We start from the raw sequence: 24490 nt of genomic DNA on the forward strand, positions 1-24490 counted from the left end.
GTATATTGCTTTAGTGATGTTTAGGTATGGGCCTTGAATTCCTGTTCTTTCCAAGACTTTTAGCATGAAAGGATGCTGAATTTTGTCAAATGCTTTTTCTGCATCTAATGAGATGATCATACGTTTTTTTTTCTTTGAGTTTGTTTATGTAGTGGATTGCATTGATGGATTTCCTTATATTGAACCATCCCTGCATCCCTGGGATGAAGTCTACTTGATCATGGTAAATGATCGTTTGATGTGTTCTTAGATTTGGTTGGCAAGAATTTTATTAAGTATTTTTGCATCAATATTCATAAGGAAAATTGGCCTGAAGTTCTCTTTCTTTGTTGGATCTTTGAGGTTTTGGTATCAGCGTAATTGTAGCTTCATAGAATGAGTTGGGTAGAGTTCCTTCTGTTTCTATTTTGTGGAATAGTTTGAAGAGTATTGGTGTTAGGTCTTCTATGAAGGTCTGATAGAATGAAGCCATCTGGTCCCATGCTTTTTTTTTTGTTTTGGAGACTTTCTATGATGCTTTTTAGTTCTTTAGGTGCTATGGGACTGTTTAGGTGATCTATTTGATCCTGATTTAGTTTTGGTGTCAGATATCTGTCTAGGAAACTATACATTGCCTATACATTCTCCAGTTGTGTTGAGTATAGGCTTTTGTAGTAGGATCTAATGATTTTTTGAATTTCCTCAGTTTCTGTTGCTATATCTCCCTTTTCATTTCTAAGTTTGTTAATCTGTATACTGTCTCGGTGCCCTTTGGTTAGTCTGGCTAAGGGTTTATATATCTTGTTGATTTTCTCAAAGAACCAGCTCCTGGTTTTGTTGATTCTTTGTATGGTTCTCTCTGTTTCTACTTGATTGATTTCAGCCCTGAGTTTGATGATTTCCTGCTTCTACTCCTCCTAGGTGAAATAGCTTCTTTTTCTTCCAGGGCTTTCAGGTGTGTCATTAATCTGTTAGTGTATGCACTCTCCATTTTCTTTTTGGAGGCACTCAGTGCTATGAGTTTTCCTCTTAGCAATGCTTTCATTGTGTCCCATAGATTTGGGTATGTTGTTTCTTCATTTTCATTAAGTTCTAAAAAGTCCTAAATATCTTTCTTTATTTCTTTCTTGACCAAGGTATCATTGAGTAGAATATTGTTCATTTTCCATGTGTATGTGGGTTTTCTGTTGTTTTTGTTGCTATTGAAGACCACTTTTACTCCATAGTGATCTGATAAGAGGCATGGGATTAGTTCGATCTTTATATTTGTTGAGGTCTGTCTTGTGACCAATTATATGGTCGATTTTGGAGAAGGTACCATGAGGTGCTGAGAAAAAGGTATATTCTTTTGCTTTAGGATAGAATGTTCTATATATATTTGTTAAATCTAATTTGTTCAAAGCTTCAATTAGTTTCACTGTGTCCCTGTTCAGTTTCTGTTTTCCTGATCAGTTCATTGAGGAAAATGCAGCGTTGAAATCACCCACAATTATTGTGTTAAGTGCAATGTATGCTTTGAGCTTTAGTAAAGTTTCTTTTACGAATGAGGGTGCCCTTGCATTTGGAACATGGATGTTCAGGATTGAGAGTTCTTCTTGTTGTATTTTTCCTTTGACCAGCAAGACATTGGGTTGAAAGTCAATTTTATCTGATATTAGAATGGCTACTCCGGCTTGTTTCCTGAGACCATTTGCTTGTAAAATTGTCTTCCAGCCTTTTACTCTAAGGTAGTGTTTGTCTTTGACCCTGAGGTGTGTTTCCTGTATGCAGCAAAATGTAGGGTCCTGTTTATGTATCTAGTTGGTTAGTCTATGTCTTTTTATTGGGGCATTGAGTCGATTGATGTTAAGAGATATTAAGGAATAGTGAATATTACTTCCTGTCATTTTTGATGTTATTTTTTAAATTTGATTGGTTAACTTCTTTTGGGTTTGATGAAAGAAGGTTACTATCTTGCTTTTTCCAGGGTGAAGTTTCTCTCCTTGTATTGCTGTTTTCCTCCTATTATCCTTTGTAGGGCTGGGTTTGTGGATAGATATTGGGTAAACTTGGTTTTGTCATGGAATATCTTAGTTTCTCCATCTATGGTGATTGAGAGTTTTGCTGGGTATAGTAGTTTTGGCTGGCATTTGTGTTCTCTTAGAGTCTGCATGAAATCTGCCCAGGATCTTCTAGCTTTCATAGTCTCAGGTGAGAAGTCTGTTGTGATTCTGATAGGTCTTCCTTCATATGTTACTTGGCTTTTTCTCTTACTACCTTTAATATTCTTTCTTTGTTTAGTACATTTGGGGTTTTGATAATTATGTGACTAGAGGTATTTCTGTTCTGGGCCAGTCTGTTTAGAGTTCTGTAGGATTCTTGCATATTCATGAGCATCTCTCTCTTTAGGTTAGTGACGTTTTCTTCCATAATTTTATTGAAGATATTTGCTGGCCCTTTAAGTTGTAAATCTTCACTCTCATCTATGTCTATAATCCTTAGGTTTGGTCTTCTCATTGTGTCCTGGATTTCCTGGATATTTTGGGTTACAAGCTTTTTGCATTTTGCATTTTCTTTAACTGTTGAGTCCATGGTTTCTATGGTACCCTCAGCATCTGAGATTCTTTCTTCTATCTCTTTTATTCTGTTGTTGATATTTGCATCTATGGCCCCTGATTTCTTCCCAAGGTTTTCTATCTCCAAAGTTGTCTCCCTTTGAGATTTCTTAGTTGTTTCTACTTCTGATTTTAGATCCTAGATGGTTTTGCTTAGCTCCTTCACTTGCTTGTTTGTGCTTTCCTGTAATTCTTTAAGAGATTTTTGTGTTTCCTCTTTCATGACCTCAGCCTGTTGACCAAAGTTCTCCTGTAATTCTTTAAGTGATTTTTGCGTTTCCTCCTTATTGGCTTTTGTATTCTCCTGAATTTCTTGCAATGATTTTTGTGTTTCCCTTTTAAGGGCTTCTAACTTTTGATCCATTTTCTCCTGAATTTTTTTAAGTATGTCCTTCATGTGTTCCTGTACCAGCATCATGACCAGTGATTTTAAATCCAAATCTTGTTTTTCTGGTTTGATGGGGTATCCTGGACATGCTGTTAAAAGAGAATTGGGTTCAAATGCTGCCACATTGCCTTGATTTCTGTTAGTGATGTTCCTACATTTGCCTTTTTGCCATCTAGTTCTCACTGGTGTTAGTTGGTCTTGTCAATCCTGGACTCACCAGTGCAAGCTGCCTCTTTAGAGCTGGCCTCTGGTGCACAGCTGACCTCCTGTACCACCTGGAGAGACAGGGTGCTGTGGCCCAGGCTGTTTAGATTCCAAAGTAGAGATATGACGCTCCCGCCAGGGCCTGCTGGACTCAGCAGAGCACACTGACTCCTCCCAGCCGGCCTCCCGGGTGCTCCTCTGGCCTCTTGCAGGACCTGGAGATGTGGTGTTGTAGCCCAGGCTGTTCTTGATACCGAAGCAGAGATCTGAAGGCTCCTGCCAGAGGCCTCAGGACTGGAACCTAAGCTCTGTGGTGCTGACCCACTGGAGCAAGCTGTGTGCTCCCAGTCTGCCTCTTGAATCTTATTTCAATGTCACTTGCTTCCCATTTTTAATAACACCTTTTATATATAAGCTATTGTTTCCTTTTACGTGAATGCATTCTTATTTGGAAATAAATCTTATGTTAAAAGAATTTAAGTAAAAGGATCATTCTTTATTTACGGTTTTACATACAAATGAATATTTGGGCAAATACTGGTATATTGTAAATTATATGTGTGGACTGTACCTATAATAATGATTAGCTAATTCACTCCACATATGGATAGTGATACTCTGTAATATAAATGCACATTAGAAGTTTTGTTTTTGACACTATTAAGATAATAAATATAACACAAAGTACTGAAATTCAGTATTAACCCCCCATATGACATTAAATAACATTACCTTAAACTTCAGAAATAGAATTTAAGTAATGTCCCATCTATATATCTGAGTTACACTTTCTCTTTTCGGAGTTGGGTCCTGGAATACATTATATAAAGAAATAGCTGAAAATTTAAATTTGTTCTCTTATCTGCATCAGCATGACATGGTACATGTTCCAAAATCGCCCCAGCCAATAATGATGATACTTATATTGCCAATAATAATAATGTCTTACAATGATGATCAATATTAACGCTGATGTGGTGCTACGTAATGGTATTTCCAGCATTAGTAAGGATAAGAAAGGAAAACAGTTCATTGTAAGCTAGCCTGGACTACATAAGAGATCTAACCACAGAAATAAATCATTAAACAAATTATATCTTAAGGATGTTATATCTTGTTTTCACACTTAGATTTATCAAAAAGTTAAACTACTAAGTATTGCTAAGAGATTTTTCTTTTTGATCAGTTTATTTGAAGGGAAAGAAAGAATCAAATTGTCATTTGGTACCTTTTAATAATAGCCAAATTAAATGGAGGTCAATGAGAGATTTCTTTTACTCTTGCTGTGACTATATATCATGTTCCTGTTAATACTAGTGTAGCTATATTGTTTCACTGACATTAGTAGCCCAGATTATTCAGCTTCCCTTCATGAACTGGCTAATAGAAATTCTCTAGGAACCCCACAGATCTTCAACACAATACTTGGATTGATGAGTCACCCAGGGTTGGTTATTGGCCAAAGTCTATGTTCTCTGTCTCCCTGGAATGACATAGCTATTGTTTAACTAGTTAGATATTATTATATAAGACAATCTAATAAATCTTTTTAAAAAGTATATTCAATTGGTTCTGTATCTACATTGAACCCTGACTGATATTGAAAAATATTTTCCCATGGAATAAGATCCCCTAATGAAAGCAGATAAAAGGAGAGACAGTTCATTTTGCTTCACAATTTGAAGGAACAGTACATTATGGTGGGGGAAAAAAGTATACCAAGAGCTCAAGGATGCTGATCATCTTTAATTCCCAATCAAATTCTGCTTAAATATTGAATATAATAAAAGCATCCATCCTGGGAGTTATAGAGCACTTCATTACCATTAGTTTATTACATTTATTGGGAAATCCTTAAATTTATTTAGTCTTCTGGAGATGATGATCCCGAACTTACTTTTTCATTATAAGAAAGTAAATAGTCTTTTCTTCAGTCCATTTCCTAAACTTCTAAGGCTGCTGACATCAGTTAACATTAAATTCAAATGCATTCTAACAATTCACAAAACATATCATTTTTAAGAATCTAATGAGTTTTTTATCCCTTTCTTGTACCTTTCTTTTACATATTATCTTCAACATAGTTGACTTGAGGTTTCTTTGAGTTCTCTAATACATTGAAACTGAGGCTACTCCCTGATGTCACTCTGCTGCCTGGACTAGTTTTCCTCTGTTATTAAAGATGGTTATGTACTTCTTAGATTGTGCTACCATCCTGGAATGGTTAATGTCAATTTTCCAGTTGATAGAATTTAGAATTGCCTGAGAAATGTGGTATTGGAGATGCTTCAGGTGATTATCTTGATTAAATTATTTGATGTGTGGATGCACATCCTAACTGTGTGCTACAAACTTCCTGTGCTGGGCATTCTGGCCTGCAAACATGGAGACTGTGTTCTGAGCACTAACAAGTATTCATCTCTATGCTTCTAGATATAGATGTGAGCAGCTCCCATATGCATTTTCTACATTGATTCCCCACAGTGAAGGAATGTTATCTGTAACTGCAAGAAAAATAATTCTTTCTTCACAAAAAGCAAAAATGGCAAGATCATGAAATGTGTGAATTGCCTAAAGTTCATGGTATGTCACTCTGACAGCATCATGTGGCAACACTGTATTCCATTTAAAATAAGAAGTTTTAATCACTTCAGACAATGTAATCTCCCTCCCTCCCCCCTCTCTCTCTTTTTACACACACACACACACACACACACACACACACACACTGTGCTTCTAATAAACTTGATAAATGCAGTGATTTTCTGTGACTACTAGAACTAAATTCTGCTTTCACCTTCAGTGAACCATTAGAATTCCAGAGACTAAAGATAGAAAAACAAAACTAAAAAACTTCTCCAAGTCATCTCACTTTGAATAGTTTCAATGTACCTTACCAGGCATACCACCTGCTCCTTCTGAAACTCTTGATTTTTGTTAGTGATACTCTGAGACCTCATTCTTATTTGAAGCTATGATATGGCTCATACATTTAGGTCTTCAGTTCTGTCTATCTTCTAAATAGAAAAAAAAGGGACTATTTTCAATACTCAATTGCTGTCAAAGGGTCTATCTTTTCTACTTGGAGAAATAGTTTTGTTTAATTATAAAAATGTAGCAAATATTTGCCACACTGTAAACCAAACTCAACTACTTTTTTTTTCTTTTTTCTTTTTACCATGGCTACCAAGTTTAGAAGTCAACTTGATACATCACCTTAAGAACTTGACCTCTATATCCAATAGCAAGGACAACATTCTGATTACCACTGGAGAATGAGAGTTCTTGAAAGAAATGACTTGTTGAGAATTTTTTCAAACATTTCTAGAAATATGAGATTCCAACAAAAGAAAAGAACATGTTAGGTGAGCTAGTTTCTGATTACTTTAAACTTAGTCTCCAATGACACTCTCTCACACAAAGTATAAATTGAGTCTGTTCCATTGAAGAATGGAATGTCCCTTAACAGAAGACAGAGTAAAGAAAATGTGATTCATTTATACAATGAAGTTTACTTAGCTGTTAAATAGAACATCATGATCCATGTATGCAGATAGTGAAACTAGAAAATATTATCTTCAATGAGGTAAGCTAGCCTCAGAAAGATAAATACATCATGCATTCACTTATATGTGGATATAGGCTATTAAATAAATAAAAACCAATCTGTAGTATAGAGGATGGTTCTAGAGTGGACACATGGCTATTCCTAGGGAAAAATAGAAAAGATTTTATGACTAGAAACATGAAGGGTGGGGATGCAAATGGGAGGATCATCTGGGGAGGGATGCAACAATGGAGAGAATGTGGAGCAATACATCTGGAATTGAGGTGTGTTTAATGGATGATATGGAAACCTAGTGCAGTGGAAAGTCCCTAAAATATATGAAGTCAGTCTTAGTGAGATCTCCAAATAATGGGGGATACAATTTCAAATGACTGTCTTTTATTATCAAACAAGCTTTCCAATAATAGTATCGGGATGTCTACAACTGATTGGAACGTCAAGAGGTACCAATGGAAATATGTAAAAAAAAAAAAAAAAAAAAAAAAAAAAAAAAAAAAAAAGCAACCCAGGCCATTATTGATAAGGCAAAGATATCTATCTACAAATTAACAGTGGAAATAAATTGCAAAAGACAACACCCACACAACTCATTAAACATGAAGAAGTAAAGCTGGTGTCTATAAGAAAACTTCAGACCTGAAGTCTAGTCTCTTTAGTGAAAGAAAATACTCTTGACACTGCCAAAAGAGAAACATAAATACAAAGCCAGTCATAAAATATCTATAATCTCTCCTGCTTGTAAGATACATCACAGCAATGGTAGCATAGAACTTGTGGGAGTGGCAAACTAATATTTGATTTAATTTAAGACTTAATTCAAGGAAATGCAACCCATACCTGACACTGCTTCTGTGACCAAGCACCAACTTTTATATGATATCTTTTGCTTCATCTTACTATAGATTTTTTTATCCTGTTTTGTTGCTATCCCTTTGAAACCTGTCCTTTCTTGGTGAGAGACAGAAGTGGAGTGGATGAAGGGGGGAGGAAAAGGGAGGTAGGAGGAACCTGTATTAGAGAGAAGGAAACTATAATCAGATTATACTATAAATAAAACAAATTAAATATAATAGGAAAATCAATAGATAGATATGTGCATAAATATATAGATAGATAAATAGACTGATAGGCAGATGATAATGAGATTAATGATTTTAAAAAGTGGTTTTCAGGGTCTTTTTCAATGAAGTATCAATAGGAAGCTGATTTAATATTCAGATTTTTCTTTATTTTGCTTTTTTATTGGTATTTTCTTAACTTGCATTTCAAATGCAAGTTTCTTAACTTGCATTTCAAATGCATTTTCCCAGTTTTCCCCCTGGAAACTTCTATCCTATATCTCCTACCCCTGCTTCTATGAGGGTGTTCACCCACGCACCCAATCCTATCTACCTGCTCTGGAATTCTACACTGGGGCATGGAGGCTTCACAGGACCAAGGGCCTCTTCTCCCATTGATGCCCAACAATGCTATCCTCTGCTACATATGCTACTAAAGTGATGAGTCCCTCCATGTGTACTCTTCAGCTGGTGGTTTAGTCCTTGGAACTTTCTTGCTTTTTCTAGGGTATAGTTTCCTTTCATATGTTGGAGTTTTCCATCTATTATCACTTGTAGAGCTGGATTTGTGGAAATTTATTGTGTAATTTTGGTTTTTTTTTCATGGAATATCTTTGTTCCTCCATCTATGTTTTGCTAGGTATAGTAGCCTGGGCTAGCATATGTGTTCTCCTAGGTTCTGTATGACATCTGCCCAGGATCTTCTGGCTCTTATAACCTCTGGTGAGAAGTCTGGTGTAGGTTTGCCTTTATATGTTACTTGAACTTTTTCCCTTACTGCTTTTAATATTCTTTCTTTGTTTTGTGCATTTTGTGTATTGGTTATTATTTGGTTATTATGTGACAGGAAGGAATATCTTTTCTGGTTGAGTCTATTTGGAGTTCTGTAGGCTTCTAATACATTCATTGTATCTCTTTCATTGGGTTAGGGAAGTTTTCTATAATTTTGTTGAAGATATTTACTGGTCCTTTAATTTGGGAACCCTTGCTCTTTTCTGTACCTAGTATCCTTAGGTTTTGTATTTTCATTGACTCCAGAATTTCCTGGATGTTTTAGGTTAGGAGCTTTTTGTATTTTTCATGTTTTGACTGTTATTCCAATGTTTTCTGTGATATATTTTTGTCAGTGGTGCTTGCATCTATGACTCCAGATCTCTTTCCTAGGTTTTCTATCTCCAGGTCTCTCTCCATTTTTAGGTCCTGGAGGGTTTTGTTCAGTTCCTTCATCTGTTTGGTTGTGTTTTCCTATAATTCTTTAAGGGATTTTTGTGTTTCCTCTTTAAGGGTTTTTACTTGTTAACCTGTATTCTCCTGTGCCACTGGCCAAGCAGGGCTTCCTGAGTCCCTGGATTCCAGCATTCCCAGTTACTCTTGGTGTTGGGGGCAGATGTTAAGATCCTTGCCTTGACCCTGGGCATATTAGAACACCGGGGAGTCACGCTTTCTCTGGGTATTGTGGGAGTGGGTGCAGATCTACTGCCCAAGGCCAGTGACATGGGCTCCTTCTGGTATTTGTTGGTGTCCTGAGCTAACCTTGTGTGCTATCTCCGGCCTCCATCCAGTCCCACAACACCCAGATGAAGCTTGACTCAAGGTGTACTAACAGTCCCAGAATCACAGGTGCCCTGAGCAGACCAAGGGTGCTGGCTCTGCACCCAGATATTTCATTATTCAAATATATAATAAACCAAATAAAAATGAATAAAAATAAATAAATATGGGATAATGTAGCTTTCTAACTGTCCTGAAATAGAAATTTTTGGTTTCTTTAGAAACTCAGTTGTGTCATCTAATGTAAATCTAATTTTTCTGGAAGCTATCTTGTGAAAGGTCATGTGATATTTTCCTGAAGGTGATGTTGAAGAGGACATTCGATGTTTGGAAAGAGTATAAATGGAACCCTACAAAGATTGAGAAAACTCCTCCATGCAATGTTTGTTTAGTCTTGCTTCTTTGCTGCTCTTCATTAGTCTTCAAAGGTCTTTGTTGGTCTTCCCTTCAAAGAGAGAAATGGACCAAAGAACTTCACATGGTATTCTTGCTGTGTCTGTCTACTTTTGCTGACTCCTGTTGAAACAGACAAGCCTGTGTTTTGTGTTGTTATCTCCTCTGCTACTGATTCCTTTTTGGTGTTTGCTATTGAACAGGACTGCATGTATCCTGACAATGAAAAGCAGAATCACCCCCAAAAATAACTAAATAGTCCCAACCCTCCTGGTCCTATTACTTTCTTTCTTCCCAACATCTTCTTAGTAGGATAATCCCTGATCTCTTCTCAGTGGGTTAGAAGAGGGGTTGAAGCATTTAAGAACCTTAAGTAGGTTTAGAAAAAAGTCTAAAGTTATACTATCCATTTCAGTTTGGAAAGTGTGTCCAGAGAAAGAGTAATCTGCATTCTCTGTTGGTGATGCTTCAACAGTGTCACTTCTCCAGGAAAGACAGTGCTTGTGGTCACTTGACCACAAATCTTCTTAATGAATAGCTCCTTGCTGCATCTGCCAGTCTATTAAAGGTTTTTCAGAAAAGATGATGACATAATAACAATGTTCAACCCTATATGGACAACAGAAATTTGTTTGCAATAATAGATATTTTTAATGTAAAAGTTGCAAACACATTTTGAAACAATACAAAAGATACTAAAAGGTCATAGGTATGGAGAATATTAAAGCTATGAATAAAATGGAGTTGGAATAGAAACGCAAAGCATCATGAAAGAAACAATCTGTGAGGTCAAAAGGCCCCTATGAAGATATGGAAGCAAGTGTAGGGATTTTCTAAAATGATGTCTATAAAAGTAAATCTGTGAGTTGGTAAGAGGACTCAGTGGAAATAGGCATTCCTGGGTGCCAGAGGATCTCATTTGGATGCCAGGATTCATGGTGAAAGTGAAGAACTAATTCCCGAAGTTGTGCTCTGACTGCCATATTCATGCTATCACACACACACACACACACACACACACACACACACACACACACACACAAACATGCACACTGAAATGTATTTAAAATAAAATTGCTAGACTCTAAAACTCTGTAAAATAAAGGATTGTCTAAGTGATTTGATAGAAAATAAGGGAAATACCAATAAATCATTATAAATACATGTTATTGACATATCACATAAATTATTATCTTCACTATAATACCAATATGGTTTACATGCTTTATAAACACTGTGTAAAAAAAGAAACATATCTTATTTTTTAACATATGAGTAAGCAGTGTTAAAGTCAATAAATCCTTTAACTTATTGACCTTTTAATATGTTCATGTAGCCAGGCTTGAACCAATATGTTTCAGAATTCATAGATTCTGGACAATCATGCTGGTAGGATGACATTTATATTTTCCATCATAAGTGAAACACAACCAACCTCTGTGGATTATATTGTATTACTAATGGTTGTTGATTTTATTCCTTTCGTATTCATTATTTCAATTGAATGATTTTTTTTACAATGCACGTTTTATACTAACAGATATTTTTCTGTGTTTATAACCATAATATATGATATTGTATTAAAAAAAAACAGCCGAGCTCTCTTAGATCTTTCTCACATATTCAATTACTCAGGGAAGATCTTTAAATTTACACAAATTAGAGTTTTGAAGTTCCTTGGTATATTATGGTTGGTTTTGTACTGCAGTTACAATTGTTTTACTATTAAGACTTCTGTAAATGTAAGTTTTGCTACCCAGATGTAGTTGTCATCTCAGAGGCTTACTGCTGATTAAGTTCACCATTTGTCATATTTTCTGAACTCTGGATGACTGGTTCAACTCAGATATTTTAGCTCATTCTGACTGATTCAATCTGGCTTCTCACTGAATTGCTCTGCTTTTCCTAAAACTAACTCTGTCAACTTGTTCTAATCATTCAGCTTCTTTTTATTCTCTGGCTTCCACTTTCTCTGTGGCTCTGAACTGCATAATGAGCTGCACAAACTGGACAGAATGCAAGAATGAACTCACCTGGGCTCAACTGCATTCAACTGAACTGCATTTAAACTGACTGCCTGACATTCGCTCCCTCTGACTCTTAAATATCCTCTTTCCTGGTTGTTCTCCTGAGAGTTGGGTGCAACCTATCTCTAACTCATTCTGTCAATTTTTTCTGTTAATAGACACTTGGTCTGCACCTCAATATAATGGCATTTTCGGAACTAAAGGTGTGTGCTAAAGGCTTGTCTCAATTCCAGCCAGAGAGATTAAAAGTGTTTGGGCTGTTAGCTATCTAGTCCCATATTATATTTTGAATGTGGTCCTTTGCCAGAGCAAATTTTTATGCTGGATAAAAATTCCTATACAACTTTTAAAAAGCATATTCTAGTGGAATAATTTCAAACACTTGAAAGCAAAAGGAAAAGCAGTAAAATAATTTTAAAACTAATTTCGTTATAAATATTTGTACCAAAATATGTAAACACAACTTGTTTTGCCAAAAATTAAAAAAAAATGGATAGAGAAATATAGGACTCAAAAACAAAGGAAAGAAATCTTTTATATTCTATGAGATTTAGAGTGTAACAGAAGTATGTAAGTACTCATTTAATGACAAACAATATTCTGTTTTAATGGACAAACATTTCTGATAACTTTAGAGCTAATGAATTTTACCACTTGAATCTAGGAGGAAACAGTTCATTATTGTTATTTGCAAATTATGAGATGTTAAATATATGGTACCTGAAAATACAGGATTTGTTATAAAATTATCCATTAAAATATTTTTCAACCTTTATGTTATTAGGTCCAATTTATTTTCTTCTCAGTGGGCAAAGGATGAATCCTAACTGTTCATTCCTTCATTCTTTTATCTATCTTCAAAATCAAAAATGTTAACTAGCAAATCCTGGACCATATCTAACAAACAGAAAGCAATAAAATCAACAATTCTAAAATATTTAAGTTAAGAAAAATTTTACAAAACAATGATAGTGGTACTTGGTTGTTTTACTTCATGGGTATGAACCTTCAAATATTGTTTCTGTTGTCAAGTTAAATTTTACCTTATAATGGTTAATGAATACAGATGTGTCTGTCTAAGACAGAGAGGATTTTGTCCTTACTTAATTACATATGCAATAGTTAATTACATGATGCAATGTCAAAAACAAAAAAACCCACAAATAATACAAAACAATACAAAACAAAACAAACACATTTTACTGGGCATTGAAACCTTGGAAAGGCTTAAGTATAGAGGTAATACTATGGAATTTTATATCCATAGAAACAACTTTTTAGCCTTGCTTTATTTAACTTGCTTCCTGTAAAAAATGTACATTAATTTTTTAAACAATTGTAAATTTTGAGGAGCAGTGAGAAGGTTTATCTGACATTCATTCTGAACTATTTTACATGGCCAATATAAATTAAGGTGGAAAAGAGAATATAATAACTCACCATTCTTTTGAATGTGTTATTGTATTTGGCATTTTTTTAAACTACTCAGTGCTTCAAAACTAGGATGCTTTAATAGTGTGACTACAGATTTTGGTATAAATTTCAAAGGAACAGTTACAAATAATGATCAAATCTCTCATACAAGAAAGTTCTATATATTAATTGTTAATTGTAAAATTTACCTAAATAAAATAATAAAAAACCCTGTTAAGTTAATTTTTTATCCAGTTATTTTTTGTAGGTGTTTATCAGCTGTAAGAATTTCTCTGGTATAAACTTTTGGGTCACCTATATATACTAGCCTATCATCTGTGAATAGAGATACTTGGATTTCTTACTTTCCAATTTGTATTCTCTTCATCTTCTTTAATTGTCTTATTCCTCTAACTAGAACAGGTACTACATTGAATAGTTAAGGATAGAGTAGACCACCTTTTTTGTCCCTGATTGTACTGTCATTGCTTTAACTTTCTATTTATGTTGGTTATTTGCTTGATGTATATGGCTTTTATTATATTTAGGCATGTACTTTGTATTCCTGATCTCTCATGACTTTTAATATGAAGGGATGTTGAATTTTTCCAAGTGCTTTATCAGCATCTAGTCAAATGATATTATGGAATTTTTTGTTTAGTTTATTTGTTTGGTAGATTATGTTAATGGATTTTCTTGTATTGAACCAATCCCTACTTCTCTGGAATGAAGCTTACGTGATCTTGTTGGATGATGGTTTTGATGTGGCCTGGGATTCAGATTGGAAGTATTTTGAACCAATGCTTGTAACTGAAATTGTATCTATATTCTCTTTGTTGAGTCCTTGTGTAGTTTAGGTATCATAGTAATGTGACCTCATAGAATGAGTTTGGCAAAGGCCCTTCTCTTTCTACTTTGTGGAATAGCTTGAGAGCAACAGGTATTATTAGCTCTTCTTGGAAAATCTGGTTGATTTCTGTGCTAGCCTTTTAGGGCAGGAAGCTTTTAAAAACTGCTTCTATGTTCAACAATGCTACATTTGACAGAGACCTAATATCCAATTTATATATAAATATCTCAAGAAATTGGAAATCAACAAACCAATTAACCCAACTGAAAAATATAATGCAGAGCTAAACAGAATTTTCAAGAGAGGAATCTCCAATGGCTGAGAAGCACTTAAAGAAATGTTGAACATCCTTATTCACCGTGGAAATACTAATCAAGATGACTCTGTGATTCCATTTTATATCTCTTGGAGTGGCTAAAATAAAAAACTGAAGTGCTTCACATGCTAGCAAGATGTGGAACATGGGAAACACCCTTCCATTGCTGGTGGGAGTGCAATCTTGACCAACTACTTTGAAAATCAGTGTGGTGATTTAAAAAAAAAGGAAATAGCTCTACTCCTGGACCCATCTATATAAATCTTATGCATATATCCAAAAGATGACCCGATATATCACATGCTAACTTGCTTGACTAGGTTCATAGTAGATTTATTAGTAATAGCCAGAAACTGGAAATATCCTTGATGTCTCTCTATTGAAGAATGATAAAGAAATGTAATATATTCACAATGAAATAGTATTCAGCTAACACAAACAGATCATGATTTTTCCAGGCATTTAGACAAAACTTGAGAATATTATTCTGAATGATGTAACCCAGACCCAGAAATACACACATGGAATCTACTCACTCTTATGTGTTCATTATCATAAAGTGCAGGATAACCATGCTGCCATAGTCAGACCCAAAGAAACTGGGTAATAAGGAAATTCCAAGGGAAGGTGCATGAATCTCAATTAGAAGGGAAGAAATGGTCATTGGAAACACATTGAGAAATGGAACTAAGAAGGATAGGGAATGAAGAAGGGAACAGTGATGGTGATCAGATGTGGGAGATGGGAGATGGGAGAAGGCTGAGAGTGTGAATAGAAATTTGTGTGTGTTGGGGATGTCATTTCTGGGACTAGCAGAAGACCTAGGATGGGCAGGATTTGGAGAGTGTTATGGTGAGCAGCAGGTGAGATTCCTACTGGAATGTTATACAGAGACTAACATGGCCACCTCCTATAGCCAGCCAAGACTTTCAGAAGAGGGAGGAGGACATCAACCCACCCTCAAACCCTTCAACTTAAACTTTGTCTTATCTATAAAATGTTTAGGGATAAAATTGGAACAGAGACATAGGGAACAGCAAACCAAAGACTGCCCTAACATCAGACCCATCTCATGGGAGAAAGATAACACTTGACACTATTAATGATATTGTGTTATGCTTGCAGAGATGAACATAGCAGAATCTCAGGATTGTCTCCTGAGAAGCTTCATCTAGCAGTAGATGGAAACAGATGCAGAGACCCATACCCAAATATCAGATAGAACTCATGGAGTCTTGTGGAAGAGTGAAGATTGACATGAGAAAGCAGAAGGGTTCGAGAACACCAGAAGAAGATCTTCAGAGTCAACTAACCCAGGCCCATGGGAGCATACAGCAACTGGGCCACTAACCAGGGAGCATGCAGTGTCTTGGCCTAGTTCTTATACACATGTACAGCAAATGTGCAGCTTGGTCTTAATGTGAGTCTCTTAACAAGTGGTGCTGGGGTTATCTATTACTCTTTTGTCTGTCATTGGATACCTTTGCCTACCTGTACTGCCAGGTTGGGCCTCAGTGAGAGATGATGTGTCTAGTATTGCTGGGACTTGATGTCACAGTATGGAGTGGTACTCAAGTTGGGTTCCTCCTTCTTTGAGGATAAGTGGAGGGAGCAATGAAGGGAGGTGTTTATAAGGTTAGGACTTGAAGGAGATGGGTATAGGGTATGATTGGAATTTAAAGTGAATAAAAATATAAATTATTGAGAAAAACACCAGAAAAGAAAAGCTGCAAGGGAAAAGGCCAAGGAACCTATAAAGGCAGTCCTATGAAAATTATACTAGACTTTTGAATAGACAGTCTATAATCCTGAAGGGCCTGGACAGGTGATACCAGCCCACACTACTAGTCCCATCAAATCTTTTGCCACCATGGACAAAGAAAGCAAGATATTCATGACAAAGTCATATTTAATCAAAAACTATCCACATCCCCTCCCCTAAAGAAAGTACAAGAAGAAAAATGCCAACTGAAAGCAGTTAAATACAATTCCCCAAAAGACAATAAATAATCTCACACCAGAAAACCTAAGTAAAGAAGATACATACATACACCACTACCCAAGCACATAACTGCCACCATCACCCAAAACAATAAAATAACAGAAATGACAATCATCTGCCATGAATATCTCTTAGTATCAATGGGATCAATGAAAAGGCTAACAGAATGGACATAAAAAGAGGAAGCATCCTTTTCCTGCATACAAGAAACATACCTCAAAATTTAAAGTAGATATTATTTCAGAATAAAGGGCTGAAAACAAACTTTCCAAACAAATGTACCCAAGAAGCAAGTTCACAGTGATATTATAAAACAAAATAGGTTTCAAAACAAAATTAATCAAAATAGATGGAGGACATTGCAAACTCATCAAGGGAAAAAAATCCACCAAGATGATACTTGGATTCTTAAACACCTCTTCTCCAAATGTAAGGGCACACATGATTGGAAAAAAAAGTTAGTAAAGTTTAAATGCAACCTAACACATAAATAGTGGGAGACTTCAATACCCTACCCTCAGTAATGTAAAGTTCATTCACATCCCCACTGCCACCTTCACTGCCTGACGAAGCAGAAGGCAACACCAGGTAGTGAGATATCCCGAGTTTAAGATCTGTGGGGGCACAAACTGCCAGGGACTGCCTGCACCCAGGACATGGGCAGATAGGCAGTTCATCTGTGTGCCAGCGGGTCATGGGTCCTGTGCCCTATGCAATGATCTGCATTTGGAGGAACTCCCTGCCACCATCTTTGCTGCATGACAGAGCAGTTGGGGAGCACCAGGTTCACTGAGACAACCCAAGTATAACACTGCTTGGGGCAAGACACAGCAGGGCTCCAACAGCACCCTAGAGGAAGGCAGCACATCAGCAATTTGTGGCTGGGGAAAGCCAGTCATCTAGTGTCAGTGAAATACTGGCTCACAGGAGGTTGAAGCACCAGCCAGTGACAACAAGACCAACTAACACCAGTGAGAACTGGATAGCTAAAAGCAAATGTAGGAACATTACTAACAGAAATCAAGGCAATATGGCAGCATCTGAACCCAATTCTGCAACAATAGCAAGTCCTGGATACCCCAACACACCAGAAAAACAAGATTTGGATTTAATATCACTGGCCATGATGCTGCTAGAGGAACATATGAAGGGCATAAATAAATCTCTTAAAGAAATTCAGGAGAAAAATGATCAAAAGTTAGAAGCCCTTAAAAGGGAAACAAAAAAAAAAATCATTGAAGAAATTCAGAAGAATATGGGTCAAAAATAGAAGCCAATAAGGAGGAAATGCAAAAACTCACTTAAAGAAATACAGGAGAACTTTGGTCAACAGGCAGAAATCATGAAAGAGGAAACACAAAAATCTCTTAAAGAATTACAGGAAAACACAAACAAGCAAGTAAAGGAGCTGAGCAAATCCATCCAGAATCTAAAAACAGAAGTACAAACAACTAAGAAATCGCAAAGGGAGACAATTTTGGAGATAGAAAACCTTGTGAAGAAACCAGGGGCCATAGATGCAAATATCAACAACAGAATACAAGAGATAGAAGAAAGAAACTCTGATGCCGAAAATACCATAGAAACCATGGACTCAACAGTCAAAGAAAATGCAAAATGCAAAAAGCTTGTAACCCAAAACATCAAGGAAATCCAGACACAATGAGAAGGCCAAACCTAAGGATTATAGGCATAGATGAGAGTGAAAATTTACAACTTAAACGGCCAGCAAATATCTTCAACAAAATTATGGAAGAAAATTTCCCTAACCTAAAGAGAAAGATGCCCATGAATATACAAGAAGCCTACAGAACTCCAAACAGACTTGACCAGAACAGAAATATCTCCCATCACATAATAATCAAAACCCCAAATGTACTAAACAAAGAAAGAATACTAAAGGCAGTAAGAGAAAAAGGCCAAGTAATATATAAAGGAATACCTATCAGAATTACACCACACTTCTCACCAGAGACCATGAAACCTAGAAAATCCTGGGCAGATCTCATGCATAGTCTAAGAGAACACAAATGACAACCAAGATTACAATACCCAGCAAAATTCTCAAACAATATAGATGGAGAAATCAAGATATTCCTTGACAAAACCAAATTTACACAATATTTTCCCACAAACCCAGCCCTACAAAGGACAATAGGGGGAAAACACCAATACAAGGAGGGAAACTATACCCTGGAAAAAGAATGATAGTAGCTTTCTTTCATCAAACCCAAAAGAAGATAACCACTCAAATATAAAATTAACATCAAAATGATAGAAAGCAATAATCACTATTCTGTAATATCTCTTAATATCAATGGGCTTAATTCCCCCAATAAAAAGACTTAGACTAACAGACAGGATACATAAATAGGACCCTACATTTTGCTACATACAGGAAACACACCTCAGTCATAAAGACAAAAATTACCTTAGAGTAAAAGGCTGGAAGACAATTCTACAGACAAATGGTTTCAGGAAACGAGCCAGAGTTGCCATTCTAATATCAGATAAAATTGACTTTCAACCTAAAGTCATCAAAAGAGACACGGAAGGATACTTCTTGTTTGTCAAAGGAAAAATCCACCATGAAGAACTCTCAATCCTGAACATCCATGCTCCAAATGCAAGGGCACCATCATTCATAAAAGAAACTCTACTAAAGCTTAAAGCATACATTCCACCTAACACAATAATTGTGGGTGACTTCAACACCCCATTCTCCTCAATGTACCAATAAGGAAAACAGAAACTAAACAGGGACACAGTGAAACTAATTGACACTTTGGACCAATTGTATTTAACAGATATACATATATAAAACATTTCATCCCAAAACAAAAAATATACCTTTTTCTCAGAACCTCATGGTATCTTCTTCAAAACTGATCATATAATTGGTCATAAGACAGACCTCAACAAATATACGAAGATCGAACTAATCTTATGCCTCCTATCAGATCACTATGGAGTAAAAGTGGTCTTTAATAGCAACAGAAACTACAGAAAGGCCACATACACATGGAAATTGAACAATACTCTACTCAATGATACCTTAGTCAAGGACGAAATAAAGAAAGAAATCAAAGACTCTTTAGAATTTAGTGGAAATGAAGGCACAACATACCAAAATCTATGGGATACAATGAAAGCAGTGCTAAGAGGAAAACTCATAGACCTGAGTGCCTCCAAAAAGAAAATATAGAGAGTATACACTACAAGCTTAACAGCACAACTGAAAGCCTTGGAACAAAAAGAAGCTAATTCACTCAGGAGGTGAAGAAGACAGGAAATCATCTGAATCAGGGCTGAAATCAATCAAGTAGAAACAAAGAGAACCATACTAAGAATCAACAAAACCAGGAGCTGGTTCTTTGAAAAAAAATCAACAAGATAGATGAACTCTTAGCCAGACTAACCAAAGGGCACAGAGACAGTATCCAAATTAACAAAATTAGAAATGAAGATGGGGATATAACAACAGAAACTGAGGAAATTCAAAAAATTACCAGATCTTACTACAAAAGCCTGTACTCAACACAACTGAAGAATCGGGAGGAAATGGACAATTTTTAGATTCCAAATACCAAAATTAAATCAGGATCAAATAGATTATCTAAACAGTCCCATAACCCCTAAAGAAATAGAAGGGGACATAGAAAGCCTTCCAGCCAAAAAAAGCACAGGTCCAGATGGTTTTAGTGCAGAATTCTATCAGACCTTCAAACACCAATACTCTTCAAACTATTCCACAAAATAGAAACAGAAGGAACACTACCCAACTCGTCCTATGAAGCCACAATTACGCTGGTACCAAAACCTCACAAAGATACAACAAAGAAATTTTTGGCCAACTTCCCTTATTGATGCAAAAATACTCAATAAAATTCTTGCCAACAGAATCCAAGATCACTTCAAATCAATCATCCACCATGATCAAGTAGACTTCATCCCAGGGATACGAGGATGGTTCAAAATACAGAAATCCATTAATGCTATTCACTACATAAACAAATTCAAGGAAAAATCCACATAATCTTGTCATTAGATGCTAAAAAAGCATTTGACAAAATTCAGCATCCTTTCATGCTAAAAACCTTCGAAAGAACAGGAATTCAAGGCCCATATCTAAACATAGTAAAAGCAATATACAGCAAACTGGTAGCCAACACTCAACTAAATGGAGAGAAACTTGAAGCAATCCCACTAAAATCAGGAACTATACAAGGCTGCCCCCTCTCTCCATATCTTTTCAATATAGTTCTTGAATTCCTAGCAACAGCAATTAGACAACATAACAAGGACAAAGGGATACAAATTGAAAAGGAAGAAGTCAAACTATCACTATTTGCAGATGATATGATAGTATAATTAAGTGACCCAAAACCTCTACGACAGAACTCCTACAGCTGATAAACAACTTCAGCAAAGTGGCTGGGTACAAAATCAACTCAAGCATATCAGTATCCTTTCTATACTCAAAGGATAAGCAGACTGAGAAAGAAATTAGGGAAATGACACCCTTCACACTAGCCACAAACAGCATAAAGTATCTTGGGGTGACTCTAACCAAACAAGTGAAAGACCTATAAGACAAGAACTCCAGATCTCTAAAGAAGGAAATCGAAGAAGACCTCAGAAAATGGAAAAATCTTCCACGCTTTTCGATTGCAGGATTAATATAGTAAAAATGGCCATCTTGCCAAAAGCAATCTATATATTCAACACAATCCCCATGAAAATCCCAACTCAGTTCTTCATAGAGTTAGAAAGAGCAATTCTCAAATTCATCTGGAATAACAAAAACCCAGGATATCTAAAACTATTCCTAACAGTAAAACAACTTCTGGGGGAATCAGTATCCCAGACTTCAAACATTACAACAGAGCAATAGTGATAAAAACTGCATGGTATTGGTACAATGACAGCCAAGTGAATCAATGGAATATGATTGAAGATCCAGAAATGAACCCACACAACTATGGTGACTTGATCTTCGACAAAGGAGCTGAAATCAGCCAGTGGGAAAAACTTAGCCTTTTCAACAAATGGTGCTGGTTCAATTCAAGGTCAGCATGCAGAACAATGCAAATTGATCCTTTATTTATTTATTTATTTATTTATCCTTTTTTTATTTGATAGATTTTTTATTTACATTTTAAATGATTTTCCATTTTCTTGCCCCCCCTCCCCGAAAGTCCCATAAGCCGCCTTCCCTCCCCCTGTTCTCCCACCCACCCCATCCCACTTCCCTGTTCTAGTTTTACCCTATACTGCCTCATTGAGTCTTTCCAGAACAAGGGGCCACTCCTCCATTCTTCTTGTAACTCATTTGATGTGTAGATTATGTTTTGGGTATTCCAGTTTTCTAGGTTAATATCCACTTATTAGTGATTGCATACCATGATTGATCTTTTGAGACTGGGTTACCTCACTTAGTATGATGTTCTCCAGCTCCATCCATTTGCCTCAGAATTTCATGAATTCATTGTTTCTAATGGCTGAATAGTACTCCATTGTGTATATATACCACATTTTTTGCATCCATTCTTCTGTTGAGGGATACCTGTGTTTTTTCCAGCTTCTGGCTATTATAAATAGGGTTGCTATGAACATAGTGGAGCATGTATCCTTATTACCTGCTGGGGAATCCTCTGGGTATATGCCCAGGAGTGGTATAACAGGATCTTCTGGAAATGAGGCACCCAGTTTTCTGAGGAACCGCCAGACTGATTTCCTCTTTCTCCACATCCTCGCCAACAGCTGCTGTCTCATGAATTTTTAATCTTAGCCATTCTGACTAGTGTAAGGTGAAATCTCAGGTTGTTTTGATTTGCATTTCCCTAATGACTAATGAAGTTGAGCATTTTTTCCATTCTTATCTCCTTGTACTAAGCTTAACTCCAAGTGGATCAAGGGCCTCCACATAAAACCTGATACTGAAACTAATAGAAATGAAAGTGGGGAAGACCCTTGAGGACATGGGCACAGGGGAAATGTTCCTGAACAGAACACCAATAGCTTGTGCTATAAGATCAAGAATTGACAAATGGGACCACATAAAACTACAAAGTTTCTGTCAAAAGGACAAAACTGCAACCAACAGTTGCAGTTGGGAAAGGATCATCACCAACCCTACATCCGACAGAGGGATAATATCTAATATATATAAGAACTCAAGAAGATAGACCCCAGAGAACCAAATAACCCTATTAGAAAATGGGGTACAGAGCTAAACAAAGATTTTTTTCACCTGAAGAACTTCGGATGGCTGAGAAGCACCTTAAGAAATGTTCAACATCACTAATCATTAGGGAAATGCAAATCAACACAACCCTGAAATTTCACCTCACACCAGTCAGAATGGTTAAAAACTCAGGAGACAGCAGGTGTTGGCAAGGATGTGGAGAAAGAGGAACACTCCTCCTCTGCTGGTGGGATTGCAAGATGGTATAACCACTTTGGAAGTCAGTCTGGTGGTTCCTCAAAAAAATGGACATGACATTTCTGGAAGACTCTGCTGTCTCTCCTGGGCATATACCCAGAGGATTCCCCAGCATGCAATAAGACACATGCTCCACTATGTTCATAGCAGCCTTACTTATAATAGCCAGAAGCTGGAAAGAATCCAGATGCCCCCCAATGGAGGAATGGATACAGAAAATGTGGTATATTTACACAATGGAGTACTACTTAGCAATTAAAAACAATGAATTCATGAAATTCTTAGGCAAATGGTTGGAACTGGAAAAATCATCCTAAGTGAGGTAACCCAATCACACAAGAGTACACATGGAATGCCATCACTGACAAGTGGATACTAATTAGCCCAGAAACTCTGAATTCTCAAGACATAGTTAGCATATAAAATGATACCCAAGAAGAGGGAAAGAGAGGGCACTGGTTTTGAAAAGAATTGATCCAGCATTGTTGGAGAATACCAGGACAGGGAAATGGGAGGGGGTGATTGGGAAATGGGTGGAGGGAAGAGAGCTCTTGAGATTGATGGGGAGGGGCGAACTGGGAAGGGGGAAAGCATTCAGAATGTAAACAAAGAATATAGAAAATAAAATAATGATAATAATAATAATAAAGAAATGTAAAAAAAACCAATAAAAACTCTAAATAGAGAAATAGTGGAGCTTACAGATATTATGAATCAAATGGACTAGGGAGATATCTATAGAACATTTCACCAAAATACCGAATACACCTTCGTTTTCCGTACCACAGAAAACCATCTCAAAAATTGACCCCATACTTGATCACAAAGCAGCTGTCAACAATTAAAAGAAAACTGAAAGAAACCCTGTGTCCTATAATACCAACATAGATTAAAGGTGGAAATCAAAAGCAACCTAAAGAACAGAAAGCCCAGAAAATCCCAGCAATTGAAAGACTGCAGGGCCAAAAATATTTAGAAAGAAATTAAAGAATTTAAAATAATTCAATTTAAAAGAATGCAAAACATACCAAGCCTTGTAGGGCACAATGAAAGCAGGAACGTTCATATCACCAAGCTCCTTCCTAAAAAATGGGAGAAATCTCATCCTAGCAACTTAAGCTAGGACAAAAAGAAGCAAGCAGGTGCAAAGGGCAGGAAGTAATAAAATGAGGTTTGAAATCAATGAAATACAACAAAAGAAACAATGCAAAGACTCAAGCTAATGAAATAGAGTTGGTCCTTTGATAATATCAAAAATATTGACAATACCATATTCAAACAAACAAAGATATAAACAAAAATGCCCAAATGAACAAAATCGGAAAATAAAAAGGGGACTATAACCTTTGACATCCAGGAAATCCAAAAAATCCATGGAAAATCATACTTCAAAAACCTGTACTCCACAAAACTGAAAATTCTAAAAGAAATGGAGTATTTTCTTGAAAGATACCACATACAGAATCTAAAAACAAGATAAAATAAAAAAAATTAAATAGAGTCATAATAGAAAGCAATCATTAAAAGCCTCCTAATGAAAAAGAAAAGCACAAGGTGAGACCTTTTAGCACAGAGTTTTACATGATTTTCAAAGAAGACATATTATCAATGCTTTTCAAAACATTCCACAAATCAGAAGTGGAGGAACATTGCCAAATTCATTTTATAAGGCAATAGTAACCCTAATATGCAAACTACACAA

The sequence above is a fragment of the Apodemus sylvaticus genome, chromosome 11 (genome assembly GCF_947179515.1).
Source record: "Apodemus sylvaticus chromosome 11, mApoSyl1.1, whole genome shotgun sequence".
NCBI lineage: Eukaryota > Metazoa > Chordata > Mammalia > Rodentia > Muridae > Apodemus > Apodemus sylvaticus.